Source organism: Geotrypetes seraphini, chromosome 3, assembly GCF_902459505.1.
Source record: "Geotrypetes seraphini chromosome 3, aGeoSer1.1, whole genome shotgun sequence".
NCBI classification, from domain to species: domain Eukaryota; kingdom Metazoa; phylum Chordata; class Amphibia; order Gymnophiona; family Dermophiidae; genus Geotrypetes; species Geotrypetes seraphini.
Genome location: NC_047086.1, coordinates 87,656,868 through 87,671,025, shown reverse-complemented (window position 1 = coordinate 87,671,025; position 14,158 = coordinate 87,656,868). Strand labels below are relative to the sequence as shown.

Sequence of the window (14,158 nt, the reverse complement as noted above, 5' to 3'; positions counted from 1 at the left end):
TTAACTAGGTAGGGGAGGCTTCTACCCAGTTAAATTATGTCCAGGCAAGACATTGTTATTCAGTGCCACTGAATATCAGCTTTGTCACAGTACTATCCACTTAGGGCCCGATCCTAAATCGAGTTAGGCACCACTAGGGGCTCCTTTAATGAAGCCACGTTAGCGGCTTTATCGCACCGTGACATTTTATCACAAGCCATCCCCCGCGCTAGCCGAAAAACTACCGCCGGCTCAAGAGGAGGCGGTAGCGGCTAGCACAGCAGGCAGTTTAGCGCACGCTATTATGCATGTTAAACCGCTAATGCGGCTTCGTAAAAGGAGCCCTAGGTGTTTGCAACTTAGGCACCGGTATATTAGGCCATGGTTTTCCTGGCTTAAAATACCAGCGCCTAACTCTTTCCATGACCAAACTCCACCCCTAACTACGCCAACATTTTGGGCGGATGCCGTAGTATAGATGTATACATTGCACCTACTGAGTTAGGCACCTACTGGAAAATATATATTTTTTTAAAATTGGTTTTTAATGGTGCTGTTCAATTAATGGCATCAATTAAAAAATTAAGTTAGGCGCCTAGATTGGCTAGGCACGCTAATCTAGGCACCTAACGGTAGGCACATTTTATAGAATCAGGGCCTTAGTGCTGGGGGGGAGTCAACACAGACCAGGAAGTTATTCAATGCCAGCGCCCAGATAACTAACCAGGCACGTATGACCCCATAAAATTCAGTCCTAATTTGCTCAGATACTTACTTCTGCTACAGGCACTTGGCTAATTTCCGGTGATCAAGTAAGACCCTGATTTTCAGTGCTAACACCCAGGTCAAATTGAGCTTACTCAGTGGCGTACCTAGCATATGTGACACCCGGGGCCCATCATTTTTTGGCACCCCCCCCCCCCCTTATCTGTACGAAAAACATGATTTTTAGTAACAAGCCACATGTCACACATGAGTACCTAGGAAAAGGCAGCATCTTACATATGCAGTGAGCAGTATATCAATACACCCATTGTAAAACTAAACAAGCCAGACCAGCACAGATCAATCCTACACCGTCAATCCTAACAGAAAACCATGTCTTTTGAAAACACAGAACACAGAAAACACCTTCGCCAAGTATGGAATATGTAATCACAATCTAACTCCTCCCTCTTTTACAAAACTGAAGTGTGGATTTTAGCCACGGTGGTAACAGCTCTGACGCTCATAGAATTCTGAGCATCAGAGCTGCTACCACCACGCTGGCGCTAAAAAACGCTCAACAGTTTTGTAAAAGGAGGGATAAAATAGAAATACAAAGACAAAGGTTAAATTGAACCAGCAAGAAGCTGGACTCTGAATACAATGCAACACCACAGAAACAGTGACACATGTCTCCTAAAGCAATAAAATAAATAGAAAATTTTTGTTTACCTTTGTCTTCTCTGGTTTCTGCTTTCCTTATCTTCTTGTTACTCTCTTCTTTCCATCCACTGTCTGCCATCTCTCTGCCCCTATATGGCATCTTCTCTCCTTCTATGCCCCTTCCAGAAACTGTATGCCTACCCCTTCCATCTCTCCTTTCACCCCCATTGGTCTGGCATCTCTCTCCTCTCCTTCCTTCTCCCACACCTCTCTTCTGCAATCCCTTTCTTCCCTCATTTTCCTTTTCAATTTATTTTCTGCATCCATCTAGATTACGTTCTTACTACCTTCTCATCAATTTCCTTTTTTACTGTCTACCTACAGCTCGCCACCTTTTCCCTCACCCCTCCAGTATTTCCCTAACTCAATCCTTTCCCCCCATCATGTGCCCTCCTTTTATTTATCCCCTCCTTCCATCATGTGCCCTCTTTCTCTACCCCTTCCATCTAGTACCTTCTCCTCTCTCTGTCCACTTCCATTGTCTGCTCCCCTCTTTCTCTCCTCCCATTTCCTTCCTGCATTTGCTCCCTTATCTCTCCCATCTGCACTTCCATCCAGCATAGGCTCCCCCTCTACCTGCCACACTACCATCCAATGTCTGCCCTTTCTCTCTCAATCCACCCCTCGTCAATCAGCATCTTCCCCCTTTCTTTCCCTCTGATCCAATTCCATCCAGTATCCTTCCCTCTTATGTCTCTCTCCCCTTTCCCTGTACATCAATTCCATCAACACCACCCTTCCATTCCACCCTGCCCCCTTTCTCTCCCTGCACCACTCTTTCATTCCAGCAGTCCTGCTCCTTTCTCGCAATGACTGTAGCTGCTGGCTGCCGGTCCATCCCACTTTGACGTACTAGCTCTGGAGCAGTCAGCAGCCACGTGCTGGAAGGTCCCATGATGACTCCAGGCTTTGCTCCGGAAGAAGTAAGTTACGTCGGAGGGGGTTGATCCGGCAGACGCTGGGAGTTGCAGCAAGGACCTGCGATGACTGCGTCTGCCGGGTCCACCCCCTCCGACATAACTTACTTCTTCCGGAGCAAAGCCGGCAGACGAGTCATCAGGGGACCTTCCTGCACCTCAGCGCAGCTGCCGACTCTGCTCTAGAGCAGTGTTTTACAACCTTTTTACACCCGTGGACCGGCAGAAATAAAAGAATTATTTTGTGGACCAGCAAACTATTAAGACTGAAATTTTAAAAAACACATTTCCACCCCGTCTCTGCAAGCTCAGTCCCCGCAAACCATCTGATCCCATCCGCATAAGTCTCAGTTATGATTTTATATTGAACATATTTTATAAAGTATAAAAAGAAACAGTATTCTGTACAATTGTCATTTTATAAATATAAATATACAGAGCAAGGACCAACAAAACCCCTGTCTTCCCTCCCCTTCACATATATCCCCTCTACTATCAAGAAAACTGAACAAAATTATTATAGAATGCTACACAGAAATATCATGCTAACAGAATACTGCAGTCACACATGACAGGAATAGTGTTAGGGGAATGCCCCCTGGTCCGAGAGGGTCCTAAGCTAGCTAGAAGCTAAAGAAGCACTGCCTGGGCTTTGCAGTCCCCAATTATGTCTCTAGCAAGATACATATTTCAAATTTGATATATTCTAATGACAAAATAGAAATAAAATGATTTTTTCTACCTTTTGTTGTCTCTGGTTTCTGCTTTTATCTTCTTTTCACTCTTTTCCTTCCAGTGTCTGACCTGTCTCTTCAATCCAGCATCTGCCCATTCCATCTACTGTCTGCCCCTTCCAGAAACTGTCTGTCCCCCCCTTGCCATCTCTCCTCTAGACCCCCCCTTTTGCTCTGGCATCTATCATCTTCCCTCTTTCCCTCATGGTCTGGCATCTTTCTCCTTTCATCTCTCTTTCCCTCCCCCCTGTGGTTTTTAGCATCTCTCTCTTCTCATTTCCTCCGCTCAGATCTGATATCTCTGTCTCCTTCCCCGTTCTCTGGCATCTCTCTCTCCTCTCTCTCTCTTCCCTTTCCTTCTCTGGTCTTCCTTCTTTATTTTCTGCGTCCATCTAAATTAAATTCGTTCTTACTATGCAGTCCTCAAATTCCCTCTTTTCACTATGTCTACTCACAGCATGCCACCTCTTTCCTTCACCCCTCCACTATCTCACTAACTCTATCTTCTTCCTCTATCCAGCATATGTCCTTTTTCTTTATCCCTCCTTCCATCCAGTATGTATTCTTTCTCCATTTCCATTCAGCATTTGCTCTCCCTTCTCCCCACTTCTATCATCTGCCCTCTTTTCTCTCCCCACTTCCATCATCTTCCCCTTCTCCCCACTTTCATCATCTGCCCCTTCTCTCTCTTCCCCCCACTTCCATCATCTACCCTCTTCTCTCTCCCCCTTCTCTCCACTTCCATCATCTGCCCCTTCGCTCTCTTTCCCCCCACTTCCATCATCAGCCCTCTTCTCTCTCCCCACTTCCATCATCTGCCCCTTCTCTCTCTTCCCCCCCCACTTCCATCATCTACCCTCTTCTCTCTCCCCTTCTCTCCACTTCCATCATCTGCCCCTTCTCTCTCTTTCCCCCCACTTCCATCATCTGTCCTCTTTTCTCTCCCCCTTCTCTCATCTGTCCCCTTCTCTCAATCTCTCCATCCACCACAGGCCCATCTTTTTCCCTTCCTCACCTTTCCGATTTTGGCAACAAGATCGGCAAGGCCCCCCCCTCCGCGACGGCACTCAGCGGCATCGGCGCCCCCCCCTCCGCAACAGCACTCAAGTTCGGCCTCCTTCTCCCGGCATCAACAGAACTTCAGATCGGCAACAGGTGCTCAGTCAAAAGCTTCCCTCTGACTGAACTGCCTGGTGGAAACAGAAAGCTGAGTCAGGGGAAGCTTTTGACTGAGCACCTGTTGCTGAAGTTCTGTTGATGCCGGGAGAAGGAGGCCGAACTTGAGTGCTGTTGCGGGGGGGGGGGGGGGCCGATGCCGCTGAGTGCCATCACAGAGGGGGGCTGCTGATGCCACTGAGTGTCATCGCCGGGGGGGAGGGCGCCAATGCTGTTGAGTGCTGTCGCTGATGCCGCTGAGTGCCGTCGCCGATGCCACTGAGTGCTGTCGCCATTGCAGCCCAGAAATTTTCCGGAACTGGCCGGCTGTGCACCCCCTCTAAGGCTGCACCCGGGGCGGACCGCCCCCCCTTGGTACGCCATTGAGCCTACTACACTCATCACCTTAAAACTTGCTGATTGCCAACCACTGAATATCAGGCCTGTACAATATAGAATATTTAAGAAAAAACAGCCATTACCCAAGCCACAGCTAAGAACACAGGGACAAACTTTTCCTTCTTACCCTTTGAGTAGCAGAGGAAATATCAGGGACCCTATGTCCATGAAACAAAAATTATATGTTAAAAAAAAAAAATCCCTATTACTGAGGCTACAAAAAAAAAACAAGCCAACCAAAATTGCCCTGTTCATCTCTACCAGGGAAAAACGACAGAGCAGGAAGACCCAATACTCCACAGTGAAACACAATTTCACTTCACAATTTCACAGCAGCACCATCACATATTAATATAAACAAAATTTTAACATATTTAGGACCCCTGAGGAAGGCATGTCTGTCGAAACACGGACCATGTTAGCTCTGTTAAGGATCAACATATGTGGACTATTTTTCATATATATTTTAAAACTTTTATTGTGGAGATTTTCCAATAAATCATCGTTTAGAACATCTTCATCCACAGCTCATCCCCCACCCCATCCCATCCCCATGAGCTCAGTCTCCATCCCCGCAAACCATCTGATCCCATCTGTACAACCATCTCCCTTCTGTGTTCCTATTTTCCCCATTTCTAATATCTCCCTTCTGTATCTGTATACTCCCTCCTGTATCAAGCATTGCCCCCCCGTATCTCCTCTTTATGTCTCTGTCGCTATGCCCCCATGCACATAATTTCCCCTCTGTTTCTGTTACCCCCCTGTGTCCAGATTTCCCATCTCTTCCTCTTCCACACCAATGTGTCTCTTTCCTCTCCAACCCTATCTAGCTTCTTTCCCTCTTTCTCCCCCCACTTCCAGCATCTGGCTCACCTGTTTGTCCTCCCCTTTCTCAATATTTGTCTCCCTCTTCATCCACTTGGCCCAACATATCTTTCCCTTTCACTCCCTCCTTCCTGCTGTGAGGGAACACATGTGATCATGGATCGCACAATCGCCGCATCCCACCATTTCCCTCCCTTCCTTCCCCTCACCTTATGTGCCAAATTGTTCTTCTCCCAACGGCACGCTTTCAACAAGTCGTGTGCGGCTGCTTCAGTTGAATCTTCTCCTCTGATGCAACTTCCTGTTTCTAGTTGAATCAGAGGAGGATTCAACTTAAGCAGCCACGCCCACTTGTTGAAAGCTTGCCATTGGGAGAAGAACAATTTGGCACATAAGGTGAGGGAGGGAGAGAAATGGCAGGATGTGGCGATCGGGCGGGAGGGGGCTCCTGGACCGCGCGATCCATGACTGCACGTCGTGTTCACTTCACTGCGGACACAAGACCATTCACCATTCCATGGTGCGGTGAATGGCCTTGTCCCCGTCCCCGCTGCAAATACTATTTTCTCGCTCCCCGTTTTGGCAGGGTACCCACGACTCTCCGCGGCTAGCCGCGGGTATCAACCACCGTGTCATTCTCTACTCTGAAGCTCATAGGAATTCAGTGAGTGTCAGGCGATAAAAAAGCCTAATGTGGCTTCGTAAATGGGGGAGTAAATTATGAAAAAGCAAATTCAAAAACCTAAGATTATGATGATGCCTATTAATCCTTTGCAACAACAGCCCAAAAAATACAGACATGAGCAGTGGACATGCAACTACTTATGAGGATGATCTATAGTGTAGGCTGGTGTTTCCCAAGTTGGCCCTGGAGTACCCCCTTGCAGGCCAGATTTTCAAGCTATCCACAATTAATATGCATAAAAGAGATTTACATTACATTAGTATTTGTGGATTGCTAATAAGCCCCAGAAGGAGTTCAATGCGGTTTACAATTTAGAAGAGCCTGGCCAGAACCAAGGATTACATTATTTCATTAGGCTTCATAACATAGATAATTTTGTTTGTGTAGGCATATGATTATGGCATATGGTTTGGAGAGAAGATTGGCTATATCTGGTGTAATTTTGATGTTGCGGGTTCTGGTATGGGTGTCCTTTGTACATGTGTGGAGAGTGAGCTTTGTTTCTGAAACTGCCACAACTGGCTCTTTCTGTAGGGTCTGCTTTGTAGGGAGCCTGGTCATCTATCGAGATAGGAAAGGTGATTTGTGTCTTTGTATGAGCCTTCTCAGGAGTTGCCCCCATACTCTGGAATTTACAACCAGAGGGGCTATGTCTAACTCTTAGCTACCTCTACTGCAGAAAGCAGGTGAAAGCCTTGCTCTTCACCCAAGTCATTGATAAATTTATTACCTGAATTTAGGTGATCTTTTAAGGCTGTAACTGTTGTATCTTTTATATAATTATATTTTTCACTGATTGTCCAGTTCTCTTTTATGTAAACCGCCTAGAACTGCTGGTGATGGCGGTATAATAGAATAAAGTTATTATTATTTTTATTACCTAGGGTGATTGATAATATATTCATTCTGCACACACTAACTAAATCAGTTCATTTTACCTTGTTTAACTGTATAAATAACTTGCCTTGAGTTTAGCCTCCCATCTGTTTATCCCAACGCGTGCTGTACCACCCATCTTGTCCCCATCTAATATCTGCATTTGACCCCTCAACTATAGGATAAGCTGTATTACAGAAAAATGTTAGCATTATATCAATGTTATTTGAATGTTCTGATTTGTGCTTATTAGATGATTCATAAGTATTGTGTCTCCACTTTAGTATGTATTATATCTCTTATTTGAATTTCAGTGCTGTTAATAGGTAAATTTTTGAACTGTTTCATGGTAGTTCTATTAATAAGTTTCAGTTTACTGATTTTGACTTTACCTCATTCATTGTGTAAATGTTTATATGAATATTTAGACTTTTTACTTTTACTACTGTTATGCTGTTATCAAAATTGTAAGTTTTATTTTGAATTATACCTGCTATACACTGCCTTGGGTGAATCTCTTCATAAAGGCAGTTAATAAATCCCAAAAAATAAATATAATGAAGACAGCGTAAGTTGTGGCTGGGCCAGGCCCCAGGTGAGTGGGCAAACCCAGTTCGGACCGCAGGTAAGATTTATTTGGGTGCCTTTTATATGGTGGGTGGAAGGAAAACCCGGACACTGGATTTCTTAACCAAAACTTAACAGGGTTTATTAAGGCAAAAGAAAAAAAATCCCAAAATAAACAATTGCTTCTCCTAGGCATTGATTATGCAGTTCCTTCTCACTTAAGTCCAGTGCACTTTCTCTGTGCCTCAGTCCAGGGACTGGACAGTCCTTGTCCACAAAAAGGATAAATCAAAATCAAATATGCTTTTCAGTCCCTTCAATGTCCAATATTCTCCCTTCTCAGGGTAGCTGGTTTCTATTAGCCACAGTTCTTGAAAGCACAGCTGAGCATTGCAGGTGCCAGCCCTCCTTTTCAATGTCGTTCCCATCAGAGAAAAAAAAAACATTTTCTCTGCCTCTGTTTCCCTCTCCAACACTTTTTCCCTTTTTAAGGACGCTCACAGCCCTGCCTTGCAGGCTGTGTGGAGCAAGCCTCCCTTTACCAAGGTCTTCAGCCCCACCTGAAGTGCCCCCTATCGTCCTTTAGCTTTAGTCCTTTGGGGACATGGTGAAATGAGGTTTAAAGAACCACTGTCTTAATTAGGCACTGCTGCCTTACCACTACCTGCAGCTTTACTCTAGCTCAGGTTTCTTTGGCAGAGACTTGTCTCATTACTGGGAGGAAGAAAACAACCACACACTGCTCAATTATATGTCCATGTCTTCCTCCAGCACACTTTCTCCTGGGTCAGCTTCACTGTACATTTCCCATTCTGTATCCCTGGGACTGGAGGTTTCCATGAAGTCCTCCACTTCCTGCTTTACCTCCCATCCCCCTCTCTGAGTGCTTGGGAGCTTTTCTGAACAGTTTTCTTCATCATAATAAACTTCCAGCCCTTTACCCCAAGCCTTAATTGAAAAGTTACTGTACCTCCCTGGAGTCAGGCTTTCTTTCCTTACTGGCTGGCCTCATGAAAACCCTCTCTTCTGGTGGATAGGAGAAGTTTGGAAACTGCCCGCCTTGTGTGGTGCTGTGCTTCTCCAATTGGGTCAGCTGTGTCCCCCTGATCTCTCTGCAGTCTTGCTACTTGAGGCTTAGGAGCCTACAGACCATGTTGGCTGACTCCACCCCCTTCTGGGTTGGTTTCATGTTTCTCCCTAGCTCTGGGAAAGGAGTAATAGGGGATAGGCTCTGTTTTCTGTGCCCTCCCTGCCTGAATTCCTGGCTGTGGCATCACCTGGCTTTTCTCCCTTCTTTCTGGCTGTACTGAACTACGGCTGTTAGCAGGGTGTCCAGGCTTTATTCTAGGGATTACAGGTTTAAGGGCTGCACTTTTGACTGGGCTAGCAGTCTTTTTAACCGTGACAGGAGCTTCCCTGTCACAATGTGAAATCAATTTCTTCACAGTTGTAATCAGAGCCATATGTAAGAAACCATTATTTGACTATAACTACTTTCTACTACCCTTAGTAATGGAACTAGACAAAGAGAATGTGTGAAACTTGAATTATTATAAAGGATATTAAAGTAACATTTACATATTTGGCAGGCAAAGAATAAAATAATGTGCCAATGAATAAGACTCACATCAACCATATGATCTTTTCAGAGATTGAAAACCCATTAGTTTCAAAAACTTGTAGGATATTAATGTTAATATTTTAGATGATTTTGTACTTCCCAGTAATGACTGATTTCTTAAAACTAATTATTCGTAATTGCAGAATAGAAGAAATTGTATTGTTTTGTATTTTACTGTATGAAGGAGGGTTTCAGGACTTTTTCTGGCTTTAGGAGAGAAGTGATAGAGCACCAGAGACATTGTAAATAATTATTGTTGCTACTGTTGCTGTTGCCTTATACCTACCACTGCCATATTATATTTATTTATTAAATTTTCTATATCGTTCTCCCAAGGGAGCTCAGAACAGTATACATTAATTTATTCAGGTACTCAAGCATTTTTCCCTGCCTATCCTGGCAAGCTCACGATCTATCTAATGTACCTGGGGCAATGGGGGGATTGAGGGCTCCTTTTATGAAGGTGCGTTAGGGCCTTAACACGCAGAATAGCATGCACTAAAATGCCACGTGCACTAGCTGCTATCGCCTTCTATTGAGCAGGCGGTAGTTTTTCAGCTAGTGCATGCTAATCCGTTGCGTGCGCTAAAAACACTAGCGCACAGGTTTGGAGGTTGGGATTCAAGATGGCAATGGAACAAGTCGCATAGCAGGAAGCTCCTGCAAAGCCGGCAAAATAACATGTATTACTTGTCTTTTCCCTGTTATTTCTTCATGCCGAAGCGAAGGGGGAAACAGAGAGGTGGACTTCCTGCCCTCTCTGCTACACCGCCAATGCGCCAATCAGCTATTACCATCTACGCTGTCCCAGTTGTAAGGGGCGATTCAGCTGGTCGAGGGGGGCTGACCTCAACTTTGGACAGCGAAGTTTCGCTGAGCCCAGCTGGTCCGTGAGTTCCCCCACGCCCTGGGATGTTGTCAGGGATGCCGGTGGTGCCACAGGAAGTAGCGGAGATGAACCTCACTTCGCCAGCGCTGATTAGCTCACCCTTGAACCCGGAGACAGTGTTATCTTTGCTGGAATTTCAGCTTCGTTCTACAGCGACTGGGAGACCTGAAATTCAGCTAGGCAAGGGATTCAGAATGCCGCGGCCAAGCTCATCTTCGCTAAAAGTAAATTTGACCATGTCTCCCCGCTCCTGGCCAAGCTCCACTGGCTTCCGATAATCGCCAGGGTCCACTATAAATGTGCCTGTTTAACTTTCAAAATCCTATATGGTATCCTCCCTCCCTTTATCCCTCTTTCTTGGAATTCCTCAAACCCTAATACCACCAGATCCTCCCACAAATTAAAACTATCCTTCCCCTCGCTAAAAGGCATTTCCCACACAGGAAAGCTAGGGACCTCCCTCCACTTCAAAATCACTGAACTCTGGAACAACCTTACCTCCCCTCTTCGGAACTTGAGCTCTCTCCAAGTTTTCCGCAAACATCTGAAAACCTGGCTTTTCTCAAAAAATGTAAGTCTCCCTCCAACTTAGGAATCAAGGAAACTCTTATATCTTGGCATCCCAAGTCCTCTAAATTTTCTTCACACTTCTACCTCTAACCCTCTGTTTTAGTTCCTTCCTATTTCTCCTACTGTAAACCGCGTCGAGCTCTACAAACGTGGAGATGATGCGGTATACAAACCTAAGGATTAGATTAGATTAGGTGAAAATCTTAAAGTGGACCCGACGGTTGCAAGTTCCTGAATGATTCTTTCACTCCTCCTGAACCCACTGAAAAAACCACCAGTGATAGATATGGAGGCAATCTGGGAGGCTATTGAAAGCCTTCACAAGGTATGTTCACACTTTATTTCTGCTTCACAAACCTTCTCAACTCAAATAACGAATTTAGACTTACAAATTCAACATCAGGACAAAAGAATGGACAAAGTTGAAAAGCAGGTCTCTGAGTTACAAAATTCCTCTAATTTACATTAAAAGGATAAAGCACTGTTGGCTAGGAAGATTGAGAACATGGAGAACGCAAATAGGAATTTAAATCTAAGATTGATCAATTTTCCAGTCTCCAGATTACAATCACCAAAGGAACTATTTCAACAGTTTTTGTCTTCTGTTCTAAAATATCCGGAGACAGCTATACCCCCATTACAGAAATTGTATTACTTAAATATTCCCAAAGGGAAACAAGACTTGGATCAACAAGCAGCTGAACTGAATATTACAGAAATTCTAGAATTGTCACAACCTAAAATTACTGCTAGGGCTACACTTCTTGTGACTTTTGTCTTTTTGCAAGACAAAGAAGCCATTCTTCGTCTATTCTTTAGAACTGAGAATGTTGAATTTTTGGGTAGTAAAGTAACTATTTTTCCTGATGTTTCTAAGTGGATGCCGTCTCAGCAGAAAAAGTTTCTAATGTTATATCAATCTGTATTGAGTTTGGGAGCTACTTTCCAGCTGCGCTTCCCTTGCAAATGTATTAATTATCAAACTAAGATATGTTTTCTATGAAGTTGAACAGTTACAATTTTTCTTGGAGGGCAAAGCTGCTTCAATAGCCCCAGAGGTGCCCATTGATATCACTGTCCAGACTGATTAATATTTTATACAACTGATTATTGCTCTGTATATTATTATCCTTTTTTTCCTTTTTCTTGAAATTCAACTACCCTTGATAGTGCTTGAATCTCTCTCCTTAGTAGAGGACTATTTTCATTGTATACTTATTACTATTATATGTAATATTTTCCTATTGGATGTTAATTTTCTTTTCAAAGGTGTTTTTTTTCTTTGATGTTAAATAAAGATAAATATAAAATATATAAAATTTAAAAAAAAACACTAGTGCACCTTCGTAAAAGGAGCCCTAAGTGACTTGCCCAGGATCACAAGAAGCAGCGAGGGTTTGAACACACAACCTCAGGGTGCTGAGGCTGTAGCTTTAACCACTGTGCCACACTGTTTCAGTAAACAGTTGGTGCAGAACTCCAGGTTTGGAGTGGACTGAGTTATTGAGAGAATCTACAACAGTGTATCACAAACTGAGTGCCACGGCACACTAGTTTGCCCCGGAAGATTCTAGGTGTGCCGCAAGATGCCGGTGAGGAGGACAGGCACAGACTGACTGCTTACAGGACACTCCTTTCGTGGTGAGAGGCGTGTCCTGTAGTCAGTCATCCAGTGCCTGTGCCTCTCCTCCTCGCCAGCGCCTCTCCTCATTTCTCCTTCTAGAGCATCCCCCTACCGGCGGTATAATAGAAGGCTCAGGGTCATGCCTGGAGGACATCCGTGCATGCACGGGCATTGATGTGATGACATCATCTCGTCAACATCTGCGTATTTATGGGTGTCCTCCAGCCGCGGCCTCGATAATAGTGTGCCGCACCTTAAAAAGTTTGCAACACACTGCTCTACAAACAGAGCTGTTTTCAAAAGCCTTATATGTAACTACCATATTATTAATCAATCTCGACTGACCAACCAGCCTTATATGCAACTACTATTTTCTCGCTCCCCGTTTCAGCAGGGTACCCAGGGCTCTCCGCGGCTAGCCGCGGGTATCAACCACCGTGTCATTCTCTACTCTGAAGCTCATAGGAATTCAGTGATTGTCAGGCGATAAAAAAGCCTAACATGGCTTCATAAATGGGGGAGTAAATTGTGAAAAAGCAAATTCAAAAACCTAAGATTGTGATGATGCCTATTAATCCTTTGCAACAACAGCCCAAAAAATACAGACATGAGCAGTGGACATGCAACTACTTATGAGGATGATCTATAACAGGAGTAGGGAACTCCGGTCCTCAAGAGTCGTATTCCAGTCAGGTTTTCAGGATTTCCCCAATTAATATGCATTGAAAGCAGTGCATGCAAATAGATCTCATGCATATTCAATGGGGAAAACCTGACTGGAATATGACTCTCGAGGACCGGAGTTCCCTACCCCTGATCTATAGTGTAGGCTGGTGTTTCCCAAGTTGGCCCTGGAGTACCCCCTTGCCGGCCAGATTTTCAAGCTATCCACAATTAATATGCATAAAAGAGATTTACATTACATTAGTATTTGTGGATTGCTAATATGCCCCAGAAGGAGTTCAATGTGGTTTACAATTTAGAAGAGCCTGGCCAGAACCAAGGATTACATTATTTCATTAGGCTTCATAACATAGATAATTTAGTTTGTGTTCGTGTAGGCATATGATTATGTCATATTATTAATCAGTCTCGACTGACCAACCGGATCATGCCACAATTTCACCCCTGCTGCTGAAATGGCCATGGCTCTAGTATTAGCATGTTTTAACTGCTATACCCTATCCACAGACAGGCCCATTGCCACCTCTGATCTCAATGATTGATGTGGATGATAAATATTGTTTATGTAGGGCAGTGTTTCTCAACTCGGTCCTGGAGTACCCCCTCTTGCCAGTCAGGTTTTCAGGATATGCACATTGAAGTGGCATAAACTTGATTTGAAAACATTGCCTTTATTTTACGCAAATTTCTTTCATGCATATTCATTGTGGCTATCTTGAAAACCTGACTGGCAAGGGAGGTACTCCAGGACCGAGTAGAGAAACACTGATGTAGGGGGCCTCACAATATGTGGATATACAACTGGCACAACCCCTTACAATTTGAAAGGACTTTAGTGTTCCAGATGGTATTGTACTATCATTAGAATCCCTTCAGGACCCTCACTAGTTTAGTAAATGACAGCAGATAAAGACCTGAATGGTCCATCCAGTCTGCCCTGTAATTACAAGCATTACAATTTCATGATTAAATTAAAATGTCTGTTTTCTTTGTTTTTTTCTGGGCCATAGACCTTAGTAGTCCACCCAGTACTGTCCTTAGGTTCCAACTACTGAAGTTGCCATTGAAGCTCACCCCAGCCAATCCAAATCATCTCCTTTGTGGGATTCAGACTGTGAAAATTTGCCCATTCATATTCTAGTTAGAGATCCTCTGTGCTCATGCCACGCTCTTTTGAATTCTGTCACCATTTCCTTCTCTACCAC

General features: G+C 44.2%; 1 long non-coding RNA gene across 1 annotated transcript in view; it reads right to left on the bottom strand.

The window, feature by feature from the left end:
- LOC117356767 overlaps positions 1-8,670 on the bottom strand; it is a 69,021-nt gene extending 60,351 nt beyond the window's left edge. The window contains exon 1 of the long non-coding RNA XR_004538706.1: positions 8,536-8,670. This is a non-coding gene — a long non-coding RNA (uncharacterized LOC117356767). The remainder of the gene's footprint in view (positions 1-8,535) is intronic.
- Between the last annotated feature and the right edge of the window lie 5,488 nt (positions 8,671-14,158).